Source organism: Carassius auratus, chromosome 49, assembly GCF_003368295.1.
Source record: "Carassius auratus strain Wakin chromosome 49, ASM336829v1, whole genome shotgun sequence".
NCBI lineage: Eukaryota > Metazoa > Chordata > Actinopteri > Cypriniformes > Cyprinidae > Carassius > Carassius auratus.
This window is the reverse complement of record NC_039291.1, coordinates 7,201,005-7,215,513: the sequence shown is the minus strand read 5'-3', so window position 1 is coordinate 7,215,513 and position 14,509 is coordinate 7,201,005. Positions and strand designations below refer to the sequence as shown.

The window sequence follows — 14,509 nt, the reverse complement described above, 5'->3', positions numbered from 1 at the left end:
ATGATAGATTTGCAGAAAAAGGGAAAGCTGTCCCCAGTGGAGCAGCCCAAAACAAATTGTTGAATGACAATTTCAATCCTGTAGCATAATATCCTCATCGTCTTTCCTCTCTTAATTTTTTCTGTCCTCCTGACCAACAGTGACATTAAATTAAGCCTTAACTAAATCTGAGTTAATGAATTATTCCATCACCTATGATGTGATTATTTTAATTAATGGGACAACATACGTACTGTCACTCTCATCTGCTAATGAACAGTGTGCTTGTCTCTAATGTCTTTTTCTGACACCACACACTACCCCCCTAAATTATGAGAAATTAGTGTTTCTGTGTCTTATGACTAATTCCCTCCTGTGAAATAAAGCTATGTGAATCAGTGCTAGCCTTTTCAACTCACACCTTGCTGGAAAAAAGTGGGTTGTACTGTTCATCAACACCACAGTACTTTCAAAATCTGAACAAATTTTTAAAACACTAGGCATCCTACACATACTGACATTGTAAATAGTCAAAAGGGAAAACTGGCCATCATACACTACATGACTGAGGATCATACACTACCAAACTTTAAAAACAAAATGTGTGCATTTTTGTTAGGAGACACATGATACATGAAAACAAATTAACACAAACGTGTTCCAAGTGGTTCAAAATATCAAACATTATTGATATCTTCTAAATGGATGTAAACAAAGTCTGAAGTTAAAAAGTGGAGTCTGTGACTGTGACGAGAGGGCGGGAACGAGAGCTGTGGGGATGGAGAGAAGCCAGTGGAGTGAGAGTGATACTGGGGTGCGTTTCCCGTACAATGACGTAACTCGCTGATTAACCATTATAGTACGATGCATTGTTGTTGAAACTAACTAACTAGTCAAGACTGTTTCCCGAAACCATTGTACCTGTGTCGCAGATCCAACGTTAGAACCACGTTGGTTTGAGCTTTCACTATGATGTTCTTCTTCTTCCTCTTCGATATAATGGCTGACTGTTGCCAAGGGCATATAGCACCACCTACTGTAAAATGTTTTTTTTTCTTTTCTTCTGCTCGCATGCAATGTGCTTTCGCAGTGACGTTACGTAGGAGTGGAGTGATAACGTAACCATGCAACATTCGTTATTTGTACAATAAAGCATATATAGGCCTACACAGACTTCAAAAGTATATAACTGTTACTTGTATTTTTATTTTCCTGATTTAATATTGATAAATCAGCAAATTTACAATAAAATTACAATAAAAATAAATTCTGGGTTTTGAAAATACTGTGATTGATCTACTGTTCTGCACACCTGTTGCTTGTTTTGATCGAGATCATTTCCAATTTAAGTCCCCTTGCCATACAGCCATGGTTAATGAGAGATGACAAATATGACACGAAAGCCACAGTTTTCAAAGAAAGTACTTGCAGTTCTTTTGGAGGAGGTGGAAATTTATAACATCCAGCTGTCCTCCAAGCTAAAAAACACAATTACAAATTCTGACAAAAAAAAAAAAAAACTTTGGACAGAAATCACACAAAAAAATAAATGCTTCTGGCAATGGGTATGAGCAAAGCCCTGAAGAAATGAGGAATAAGTGGAGGGACTTTGCAAGTGTAACCAAACGGAGGGCAGCAGCACACAGAAGGGAAGCAAAAAAGACTGGTGGGGGTATCAATTCAGTTCCACCTCTGAATGCACAGAAAGAGAAAGTTTTGGCCATCCTGGGTCCTGAGGCATTGGAAGGCTTCATTGGAGGCAGTGATGCATGTGCATCGACCAGGCCTTTGTATTCAAAGTTGAGCCCTCCAACATTGGGCCTCTTCCAGTCTGGCCCTTCCACATTGGGCCTCCTCCAATCTGGCCCTTCCACATCGGGCTTCCTCCAGTCTGGCCCTTCCACATCGGGCCTCCTCCAGTCTGGCCCTTCAATGTCAACAGTGAGTCCTGATCCTGGGCTATTGCTCCCTTCCCCTGACTTACCTCAGTCTGAGGTCTTCTCGTGTGCTGAGCAACATCCTCCTGATTTTCTTGAAAACCTGCCATTCATCTCCCGACAAAGGAGAAACAGGGGACGCTGTGGCTGCAGTGAAAAGCTGCTGCAGTCTGAGAAGAAGAAAATAACTGAACTCCAGGAAATCAGGAAAGAACTGACAGCCCTGAGGGAGCAGCAAGACCGACATCATCAGGAGGTAATGGCCTATAGGAGGGCTAAATTAGAACTGTTACAACAACAGGCCAGCAAGCCCTCTTTAACCATGTTTTTACCAACCGACAGTAAGTGCAAATGACATTCATTCATTACTCAGTATGTAAAGTCAAATCATGTGTGGCTAACAGCTTTGTAACTTTTCTTAACTTAGTATTTTCTTTACACAGATCAACAGATGTAACCCTCATCATCTTCTTTTCTATTTTTATTTATTATTATTATGTGGCTACATTGCCACCATGCCTCCCAAAATCCAACCCCTCGTCCTGTCCAGGGAGGTGGAAACAGACAAATGGGGCTCTGGTGAAGCTGTGCTCTGGTGTAGGTTTTCAATGAAAAAGCAGTTCAAAGCTGAAATACAAAATAAAATATACTATTTTATGTCCAAACATACTCTTTTGTAATATGCAAATGCTCTTTTGTATATGTACCCTAAGTGCTTTTCTAATACATATGGCATTAAACAGTATTTTAACATGTGGATTAGTAACTTGACTCAAAGTAGTATATTAATGCCAGTTCAAAATGTGGCCAATTGCTAAATGATGTTTTATTAACAAAGTTCGGGAGAAGCACGAGGAGATAATTAACTCAGGTGGAGAGCACTCAGCAATCAATGGTAAGAGGTGTATATATACAGCAGTCTCACCTCAATTCATTTGACAGTCTCGCAGCAGTTAGTAGCTTTTGGTTCCAGCTCTGCCATTATGTCACAATCGAGCTCTTCATCTGATGAGAACGGAAACACCACCAAGGATGCACTTTCACATTCCACCGGTCCCACAGCCATCCCTCCAACGCCGGACGTCGCACCTGAGCCCCAGGCTTCTTCACGCGGCCGCACACCGACCCGAACAGGACTACGCTCACCAAGACATACAGGCTTCGTGAAAAATGAACAAAGCGGAGCTGTATGATCTGTACGTTTCCCTACAGTCGACTCCAAAGACGACCCACAGGCAGAGCAAAGCCCGCAGGGCCCAAAATTCACGAGCCTAGACCGCACCCCAGATTCCGCCATGTCAGGTCCACACCCACCTCCCGATGAGGCCCAGCCCTCCACCACGGTTTCTGCTGCCGCAGTGCCACATGCAGCCGGGCCCAGCGGCCTCCCCACAGCCACTCAGTTTCATACTCCTGCTGTACATAACCCTTTTTCTTTTCAGTGGCCTACAGCCCCCGTTGGAGACACTAGCGCGAGGCCATCGCTGCTGAATGATTATCAAGCAATCATAGCTGAGCTCGCGCTGTCCTATGGGGGTGGGCACTTCTACACGTACCATAAACTCTTCTCAGCAAAAAGTGCAGTGCGAGTCGCACAGTGGAATCAAAGCGCATACTGGGGCGCACTCGACTCCGATCTCCACAGCAGAGTGTTTTTAGGCTGCAAAAATATCACTTGCGCAGTTTGCAGGTCAGTTACGCACTCAACCGCATCGTGCCCGCAGGTTAACCCTTCCACTCTTCCCTACGTGGGAACAAACACCGCTAAATCCACCAGCTACGTGCCTCTGGCAGCAACCACCCACGCAAACCAGGACTCCGCATTCGACGAAAGCCGACAGCCCTGTAACCATTTTAACAAGGGTAAATGTAACCGAGCACGCTGCCGGTTTATGCACGTCTGTAATTTCTGTGGCGGTGCTCATGCCATGTCCAGTTTACAAATCTGTGAATAAAAAATCTCAAAATCATCTGGCGACTCCTGTAAATATTTTGCGCTTGCACTTCGAACTAGCTTATCACCCAGACGCCGAATTTACTCATTATCTGCTGTCAGGATTAAAAAATGGCTTTAAACCCGGCTTAGAGTGCCCACTCTCCCAAAACATCACATGTAATAATCTTCAATCTGCCCTCATAGAACCTGAAGTCGTAAACAAACTGATCAAAAAAGAAGTTGAGTCCGGCTTCATGATCGGTCCGTTTGACAATCCTCCATTTGATCTGTTTCGTATTAGCCCCATTGGAGTGGCTACAAGGAAATTCTCGGGTAAAAAACGCCTAATAATCGATCTGTCAGCCCCGCACAATTCCCCGTTCCCAAGCATAAACAGCTTGATCCCTCTCAATGAATTTTCGTTGAAATACCACGACATTGATCAGGCTATCGACATAATCAAAATCGTAGGTCGGGGTGCTTGGCTTGCAAAAATTGACATTACATCTGCTTTCAAAGTAATGCCCATACATCCAGATTCATGGCATCTATTTGGAGTTTGCTGGCTTGGGAAATATTATTTTGCAGTGCGTTTAGCTTTCGGATGCAAAAGCAGCCCAAACATTTTCGACATGCTATCAGAAGCTGTCTGCTGGATTTTGGCGAACAACTACGCCATTCCCCACCTCATTCACTTGCTAGACAATTTTTTAATAGTCTCGCCTCCCAATGCCATCCCAGCCGCGCACATCCTCACAGTCCAAAACGTTTTTTCTGAGAATTCCTATCGCAGAGGAAAAAAACCATGGGCCCCGCTACATCAATCGAGTTCCTAGGAATTAATTTGGATTCAGACAAATTCCAAGCATCCCTGCCCAAAGAGAAAATTGACCGAATAATTCTCATCTCCTCGGCTTTCCTTAAAAAATCTAATTGTTCAAAACGCGAACTCCTATCCCTGTTCAGACATTTAAATTTCGCAATACGCATCATTCCACAGGGCCGCCCCTTTATATCGCATCTCCTCTCACTCGCGTCCTCCGTTCACTCACTAGAGGAACTTATTTCCATAAATCAAGCATGTCACGACGAACTAAGGCTATGGTTAACATTTCTAAACCAGTGGAATGGCCTATCCTTTTTCTATAACAACTTGGTTTCGTCCCCGACTGATATCCAACTGTACACAGACGCCGCCCCCTCAATCGGTTTCGGGGGATTTTTTCAAGGTCGTTGGTTCGCGGCTCCGTGGCCACCGCAGCTCCAGGACATATCTCAATCCTCAGCTCTATTCGAGCTCTACCCTCTCGTAGTAGCTGCTTTTCTGTGGGGGAAAGAATGGGCCACTAGTAGCATTTTAGTGCATTGCAACAACGACGCAACAGTGCATTGCATTAACAAAGGCCGTTCCCATTCACCGGCTCTGATGCCACTGTTAAGGCGTCTCACCTGGATTTCAGCTTGCGACCAATTTATCATAACTGCTAAACATATCCCTGGGTCAGAAAACCAAATCACTGACTCCCTGTCTCGTTTTCAGTTTCAGAAATTCAGGACGCTGGCTCCAGAGGCGGATCAATTCCCAACTCCAGTACCTCGCTATTCAGAACTAATATTCCCGTAACCCACCCGTTAAAACCCCTGCTTGACGCATCGTTCGACACTATCCTCAAAGCAGTTTCTCCCAGAACCCTCCAATCCTACGTGACGGCTTGGAGATGTTTCAAAACATTCCACGTCTCTTATAACATGCCTTTCCCTGATTTCTCTCTTCTTTCAGTCACCTCTTTTATTTCCTACCTTAATAGCATTAAGGGCCTCCAAGTCGGGTCCATCAATGGATACTTGAGCGGCATCCAGTTTTTCCATAAATTGATGTACGGCGCTCCTTCCCCCGAGATAAACAACTCACAAACCTCCCTCCTGATCAAAGGGATTCAAAGATCCCAGCCCAGCCGTACCAACGCTAGACAACCCATAACGTTAGACATTGTCACCAAATGCATTCGCGCCCTCCGCACAGGCTACCAGCCCATCAGTACCGCTCGCACACTTGTCGCTATGTTTGTCCTAGCCTTTCTTGGTTTTCTCAGATGTTTGGAACTCGCAATCACTTCCAACTTCGACCCAAAAATCCACCCCACCATCTCAGACTTATCAATAATAGATGGTGAATCAATTTCATATTTGATTAAACAAAGACCGACCAAACCAAAAAAGGCCATTTCATATACATTTTTAATCTCTCATCGCCAATCCAACCATACCAGTCAGTTCTGGCATAATTGCAATGGAGAAGCTCTCAGGCCAAATCTCCTCTGGAACCCCTATTCATAGACGAATCCAAAAAACCTGTGACTCGTTTTTGGTTCCAGAAACACCTCAAAGCCGTTCTCCAACAGTCAGGCATTCCAGTAAAGAATTGTTCAAGTCACTCATTCCGCATTGGGGCAGCAACTTCAGCAGCCTAAAAAGGCCTCTCCCAACAGCAGATACAAGCCCTTGGGAGATGGTCCTCAGATGCTTTCCACAGCTATATCAGGACCAACCGATTCAAGCTCTCATTTTCTCTTTCTCTTTCTGTCCAGCGAGCATTCGGTCTCACAGCGGACAAAGCGAGAACTTTTCCGGTAGAGCACTTACGTTTTCTCTTTCATCCAGCGAGCATTGGTCTCAAAGCGGACTCAGTGTGAGAAAATCTCCCGGTCAAGCCCTCATTTTCTCTCTTTCCTGTTTCTCTTTCTGTCCAGCGAGCATTCGGTCTCACAGCGGACGCAGTGAGAACTTCCCGGTAGAGCACTTACGTTTTCTCTTCTGTCCAGCGAGCATTGATCTCAAAGCGGACGCAGTGTGAGAAAATCTCCCGGACAAGCTCTCATTTTCTCTTTCTCTTTCGTCCAGCGAGCATTAGGTCTCACAGCGGACGCAGTGTGAGAAAATCTCACGGTCAAGCTCTCATTTTCTCTCTTTTCTGTTTCTCTTTCTCTTTCTGTCCAGCGAGCATTCGGTCTCACAGCGGACAAAGCGAGAACTTTTCCGGTAGCACACTTACGTTATCTCTTCCGTCGAGCGAGCATTGGTCTCAAAGCAGACGCAGTGTGAGAAAATCTCCCGGTCAAGCTCTCATTTTCCTCTTTCCTGTTTTTCTCTTTCTGTCCAGAAGAGAAAAAAAAAACAAAAAATGCCTGATCGGTCCCCGTTGCAAGCAGGCAGGGCCTGTCAGTCCAGGTACAGTGAGCCGCCATCACGGGCCCAGCCCGCCAAACACGGCACTCATTTGGGGGGTCTTTTAGTTCGGCGGCTGTCCTCTGCTCTTGAGCTTTTTGGGGGAGTACTCTGGGTTCGGGCCGAACTCCGAGCTCGGAGCCCTCCCTCCGGACAGCACGCCAAATACGCATTAAACTTTACCCTCCCAATTGTATGTAAGTGTGAACTTGTGAAATTATGTTTTATTAACAAAGTTCGGGAGAAGCACGAGCAGATAATTAACACAGGTGGAGAGCACTCAGCAATCAATGGTAAGAGGTGTATATATACAGCAGTCTCACCTCAATTCATTTGACAGTCTCGCAGCATCCCTCCACCACCCCTTCTCCACACTTCTAGTCCTAAACCACTTACATAGGGAAGGGGGGAGAACTCTGGGTTCGGGCCGAGCTCGGAGCCCTCCCTCCGGACAGCATGCCAAATACGCATTAAACTTTACCCTCCCAATTGTATGTAAGTGTGAACTCGTGAAATGAAGATAAAACATTTTTACAATGCCTTGTCATCCATTATTAATTACCTGAATCATGTGACAGCCTCATTATGAAGCATATGTATAAATTGGAATTAAAACTTTTAAGTGACAGTGGTAAGCCACCATCACAGACACTAAAACCATAACTGAAGTTGTCCATGTAAGTATTCTCAGTTCACAACATGATATCAATGACAATATAAGCCAAACATGGCACAAAACACTCTAAGTACTCCTATAATTAAAAAAATGATATGACAATTATTGAAAAAACAGTTTGACAAACAAAAACCAAAAATGTAATTAATGCATTAATAGGATAATGCTGTGCCAAATTACTATAACAAATTTTGGACAGATCACTAGTTTAGCTAGTTAATTTAGATTGATTATTAGTTGAGGTGTTTCTATCATCTCTCTGATGCATCAACAGCTGGTGTACTAAGAACTCTACAAATAAAAATGCTTTACAAAGAATTCTACAGCTTGAGCATAGAAGGCGCAGACGTCAGACAGTGTACATAAATGCCTACATAAGGACACATCTTACACTTCTTGATGATGCCATCTTGAGAAAATTCCGGCTTCCAAGGAACAAGATCCTTGAATTACTTCAGTTTGTGAAACCACACCTTCAGAGGGCCACAAGAAGAAACTATGCCTTAAGTCCAGCAGTGCAGTTGTTAGCAACACTGCGTTTTTATGCTGTTGGAAGTTTTATGGAGGTGGTGGGTGATGGCCTGGGGCTTAGCAAGTCTTCAGTCAGCAAAACTGTAACAGCAGTATCACCTTTGCTTTAGGAGCTAATTAAGAACATCCTGATTTTCCCCAAAACACCAGAGGAAATCCAGCAGGCCAATCGACAGTTTTATAATATTGCCAGCATACCCAGAGTGATTGGCATTGTTGATGGCACCCTTATACCAGTGGCTAGCCCTGTTGTAAATGAGCCATTATACATTTGCAGGAAGGGCTATCCAGCTATTAATGTTCAAATAGTGTGTGATCACCAGGGGATGTTTACTGAGATTGTTACAAAGTGGCCAGGGAGCACACATGACTTTTTTGTATGGGCTAATTCTGCAATTTGCCAGGGGGCTGAAGAGGGTGGATTTGGTGATGGCTGACTGCTGGGAGACAGTGGATATCCTCTTCGCCCATACTTCATAACACCTGTGCAGCATCCAGCCACCATTGCAGAGGAAAGGTTTAATCAGGCCCATGGAAGGACACGCTCTACAGTGGAGAGGGCTATAGGACTATGGAAACAACGGTTTCGGTGTATCAGCAAGTCCAGTGGTGGCCTGAAGCTTAACCCCTACAAAAGCTGCTCTGTAATTGTAGTAACCGCAATTCTCCACAACATTGCAGTCAAGGAAAATGTCCAGCTTCTTGAGGAGGATGAGGGGAGTATTGCTGGTGCTGATGGTGAGGAAGAAGGCACTTCTGATGATGATGATGATTATGATGATGATGATGATCCTTTGAACAAACATCAATGCAGAATGCATCATGCAGGAGCAGAAGTCAGAGAACTGTTAATTCAGAATATGTTTGGTTAGTCATTATTTCTAGTTTGCATACTGTATTTTATTTTATTAATCTGACAGTTGTTAATAAACTTTTTTTTTTGTTTGACCATATGGTTTCCACCTGCAGACTTTATTTAAATAATTTAGCAAACAAGAAGTTGGCTATATTTGTTGTTTACAAAGCCTATGAGAATATTCCACATTCTAATTATGTGAACACAACACAAAACCACTTATTTTTGGGAATTTGGGAGCATCCATTGAATATTTATTGAGTCATATTTTAAATAGGTCTACTCTATGTTAATGTATGAATTTTAAACTTTCTTAGTGCTTAAAACTCTATGCACTGTATATATTGAATAGCCTACGTGAACAGTACACTGTAACATTTGCTATAAGTGAAAATCTCTAACATACTATGTTACTTTTTTTTTTTATGTTTATGAGAAATTTGTTTTTGGAAATGTTTCAACAAAAGATAGTTACTTGCAAACTGACATTTTCGTCGCACAAAAGAAACCAAGGCTGTGTTCCAATCGGAATAAATAATGTCTTCATAGAGCACTTCCAATGGAGAATAATTGCGATGGTCACCCTGTTATAACGATTTAAAGGTAATTTGTAAAAAAAGAAAAGAAAAAAAAAACACCTAAAAACTATCTGAGCACCACAACATCAAGTCTTACAAATCACTCAAAGTGGATGGTGAAATCAAAACGAATAGGGCATAGAGTAGATAACTCTGAATAGAACACAGCCCAGGTGCGGCGCAATCAACGACGTCAACACAGCAAACTAGCAACGAACTATGCTTCTAACCACAGATGGAGAGCTGTCATTCCAACAGCACAAGTTTGCGACTCAGTTTGCAGATGTTCGTTCGAACTGTGGTTTCGGGAAACACCGAATCGTTAAACTACGTTGGTAACGATGGAACTTGCGACTATAGTTGGCTAACGATGCTTTTGGGAAACGCACCCCTGAGCGACACCTTCTCCACTCACCGGTCTCGAGTTCCATGGAGGAGCTCCAGTGTCACGGTTCATAGATCTGTGTGTTCATTCTGCATGTCTGTTTTCTCGTTATCTCTCTGATTGCTCATTCAGCATTGCTCCAGCAATCATTGGGCTGATAAGCTAATCAGTCTGGCTGCACCTGATGCTGGTTCTGTCCTGTCTTGTGGTTGTTACTGCATGTTGTCAGGCCGTTGTTCGTAGTAGTTGATACTGGTCTTGCTCTCAGTCCTCAGATCTCTCTTTTTGCTCTCAGCTGAGGAGATCGCCCAGTGTGCTTCCATGCCTGTACCCAGGAATATTCTCTGGGTTGGTTCGGGTCAGTGCCTCATAGTCTCCGTGTTTTAGAGACAGCTCTCCAGCTCACCAGCTCAAGTGCTCTATTTTCTTGTACCCTGCTGTTTTGCGTTGTGGCAGATAAACTGTTCTACTTGAAATTGGAGTTTGTGTTCTTTTACGTGACATCCAGAAGGATAAAGGAGTGACATCAGTGTAAGACGAGAGAGGACCAGGCCTGGGTTTTATTTTGTGTTTTGGTTTTGTTTGTGTGTGGGACTCATCCTGAAGAGGCTGATGAACTGTTTTGTGTTTATTTTATTATTAAAGTTTAATCAATGTTCGCCGGTTCCTGCCTCCTTCTTCTTGACTTACAAATATTGTTACTTTACTGTGATTTTGTTTAAAGCCTGATAATCGATACAAGGCCACAAACCTAAATTCTTCTTGGCCACAAAGAAAAAGGAACCAGTAGGGGAGGTTGATGGACAGAAGTAGCCTTGCTGTCACACCTTCTCTATATAATCTTACATGACATTCTGTTCGGGGATGGAAAGTGAATATATTTTACCTCTGGGTACTGGTTTATTGGGGAGGAGATCTATGTCACCGTCCCATGGTCAGTGAGGTGGTTAATTTAGAGGATCGTTTCGGGCAGAACACATCACTGAAGTGGGAATAGTCCTTGGGGATATCGGTTTTCCAGGGGGCTCTCTATGGAAGTGGAGTTGATAGGAATCACTGGAACCACCTTGATGGGTCTTTGGTGTTGAGGAAAGCACCCAGGGAAACATTCATGGCCCCACTTCAAGGAAACGAGCAAAGGGCACCCTAGATCTATCCCAGCAGTGGAAGCCAGGTTAGAGAGATGGGTCTTTAATCTAGATTTAAACTGCAAGAGTGTGTCTGCCTCTTGAACAATGTTAGGTAAGTTATTCCAGAGTTTAGAAAAAATAGGAAAAGGCAAAAACAGGCCAAATAGGAAAAGGATCTGCCGCCTGCAGTGGATTTTGATATTATAGGTATTATCAAATTGCCTGAGTTTTGAGAACACAGCAGACGTGGAGGATTATAATGTAATAAGAGCTCGTTCAAATACTGATGTGCTAAACCATTCAGGGTTTTATAAGTAATAAGCAATATTTTAAAATCTATACAATGTTTGATAGGGAGCTAGTGCAGTGTTGACAGGACCGGGCTAATATGGGTCATATTTCCTGGTTCTAGTAAGAACTCTTGCTGCTGCATTTTGGACTAACTGTAGTTTGTTTACTAAGCATGCAGAACAACCACCCAATAAAGCATTACAATAATCTAACCTTGAGGTCATAAATGCAAGGATTAACATTTCTGCATTTGACATTGAGACCATAGGCCATAATTTAGATATATTTCTGAGATGGAAAAATGCTGTTTTACAAATGCTAGAAATGTGGCTTTCTAAGGAAAGATTGCTATCAAATAGCACACCTAGGTTCCTAACTGATGACAAAGAACTGACAGAGCAGCCATCAAGTCTTAGACAGTGTTTTACGTTATCACATGCAGAGTTTTTAGATCCTATAATTAATACCTCTTTTTTTTTAAATTTAGTAATAAGAAATTACTTGTCATCCATTTTTTTTATACAGACTATGCATTCCATTAGTTTTTCAAATTGGTATGTTTCTCTGGGCCTAAAAGAAATATAAAAATGAGTATCATCAGCATAACAGTGAAAGCTAACACATGCTTCCTGATGATATCTCCCAAGGGTAACATGTAAAGCGTGAAGAGTAGCGGCCCTAGTACTGAGCCTTGAGGTACTCCATACTGCACTTGTGATCAATATGATACCTCTTCATTCACTGCTACAAATTGAGGGCGGTCATATAAGTATGATTTAAAACATGCTAATGCACTTCCACGATAGGAAATCTGAGGACAAACTAGCAAAGGCAACACGGGACAGCTGCAAGACAACCATTGAAGCAATTCATGGTTTGATGTCACAAGTTATCAAAGATAAACTCTTCAATCAAGTGAACACATCTGCCAACTGAACATGGAATGAACTGTAGTTAGATGACTTCACGTGCAGTGTTTGCTTAGTTATGTGTTATTTCATTACTGTTTTGAAAGATTCAAAGGAATTCTGCTGTAGGAATGTTTGAATCATTTATCATTTGTTTAAACAAAGAAATAAATGCTGTCCATTAGTTGACAGACAAAAAAAAAATAGGTTGTTGGCATCTGTACTGCGTTTGAGCTCTGTCACTATATTCTTTTCATCGACTATTTTTAACTTAAAAATACAATTTTATACACCATTGTTTCCGTTTATATAACGTGTGAATATATCCTCTATTGTATTCTACAATGAAAACAATCAGAGCGCCTCGCTATCACTAGTTTTATTTTGATCTCCCGGGTCCGATATTAGCTAATAGCCCGTTAGTATCAGCTAGCGTGGTTGCTGCTAACTGCGCTTATATTGCTAATACTCTATTCACACACATTACCACTGCTGTACTCACTGTTACTTGCTTTAATGGCGGATGAATGTCTCCACTCTGTGCAGCTCGTACTTGAGGCCGTGTGGAAGCAGATTCGCGACCTGGAGGTGTAGCAGGCCCAGCTGAGAGAGCGGACAGCCGCGCTGACGACTTCTCCCCCTCCTGCTTTCGAGATCTCCATCCGGAACCGCTTCGCTCCCCTCCCCTCCGCGAGACAGGACGCGACGCTGTGATCATCGGAGATTCCATCGTCCGACACGTCCATGCTACGTTAGCCGAAGGTAAAGTACACACTCATTGTTTGCCTGGTACTCGTGTTCTCGATGTTTCTGCACAGATACGAGAGCCCCAGAGTGGTCGTGCTTCACGGCGGGGTTAACGACACCATGCTGCGGCAGACGGAGACGCTGAAGAGGGACTTCAGCAGCCTGATCGAGACGGTTCGCAGCACGACGCCCACAGCGATGATCATCGTGTCAGGACCACTGCCCACGTATCCACGAGGACACGAAAGGTTCAGTAGTAGGGTGTAATAATTCACTCGTTTTCTCGATGCATCGATTACAAACCCTGTCGATTCATATGCATCGATCTTGAAACATGATTTTTGAATCGTGAATCGCCCAATCTTGAACAGCAATCGATTCAAAATGCTAAGAATCGAATGAATCGCGATTTCTATAGCGATTCAATGCTTTCAAAATGTATACACATTAAATTACTACACGCACAAATTAATGGAGACCTTGAAGAGTGTTTGTAAATCGTTCCTCTTATCTGTCCTTCACAAATCATACGCACAGATCCATTGAATGATAAATGTTTTTAAACAATGCGGATGAACCGAATATATGAAGGAAACTTTTAAAATTAATCACAGCATTAAAAACGACCTTGAAATAAGGTCACGCAAGATTTATCTGAAAATCAGATGCATGAAAGTAGCGTTTGTTTCATTAGCAAATACACATCTGGTGCGTTTTCTCTCAGAATCATTCGCTGATGGAGAGGAAACGTTAAATAGAGATGAAGACGTTTTCACACTGAAAGAGAAGCGATCTCGCTCTCATAGACGTGCCAGGCTATATCTGCAGCTAAACTGAATAAAAGCAGAATGAACTGATGAAACAAACAAACAAACAAAAAAACCCACAAACAATTTATGAATGATGCTAATTGACATTTATTACAGTACAGAAACTATAAACTATATTTTCTACCTTATTCTGTGCAGAAAATTTTAATAATTGCTAATTAAATGTAGCCTAGTATATACAACAATCATAAAATTGCCATTAGGAAAAAAATATCGATTACAAATGATTGATTATTGTCCAGCAGTGTATTTGATGTATTACAGCTAATTAAAAGTAATTAAAAAAGAAGCTAATTCCTTGAAAAAAAATAAAATAAATAATAATAATAATAATAATAATACTTATTATTATTATTGTATAGGCTACATACATAAAATGATTGTATTTGACATTTATGCCACTTCTGAAATTATGGCTACGCCCCTGGTGTGTCAAAAGTTCTTTTTTAAAAACTTGGCTTACATACATTTTTACGTATGCCATGTTGCATCATTAAACT

The 14,509-nt window shown here is 42.4% G+C and overlaps 1 pseudogene; it reads left to right on the top strand.

The window, feature by feature from the left end:
* The first annotated feature begins 3,211 nt into the window (after positions 1–3,211).
* On the top strand, positions 3,212–8,260 carry LOC113065905 (uncharacterized; annotated as a pseudogene).
* The last annotated feature ends 6,249 nt before the right edge of the window (positions 8,261–14,509 follow it).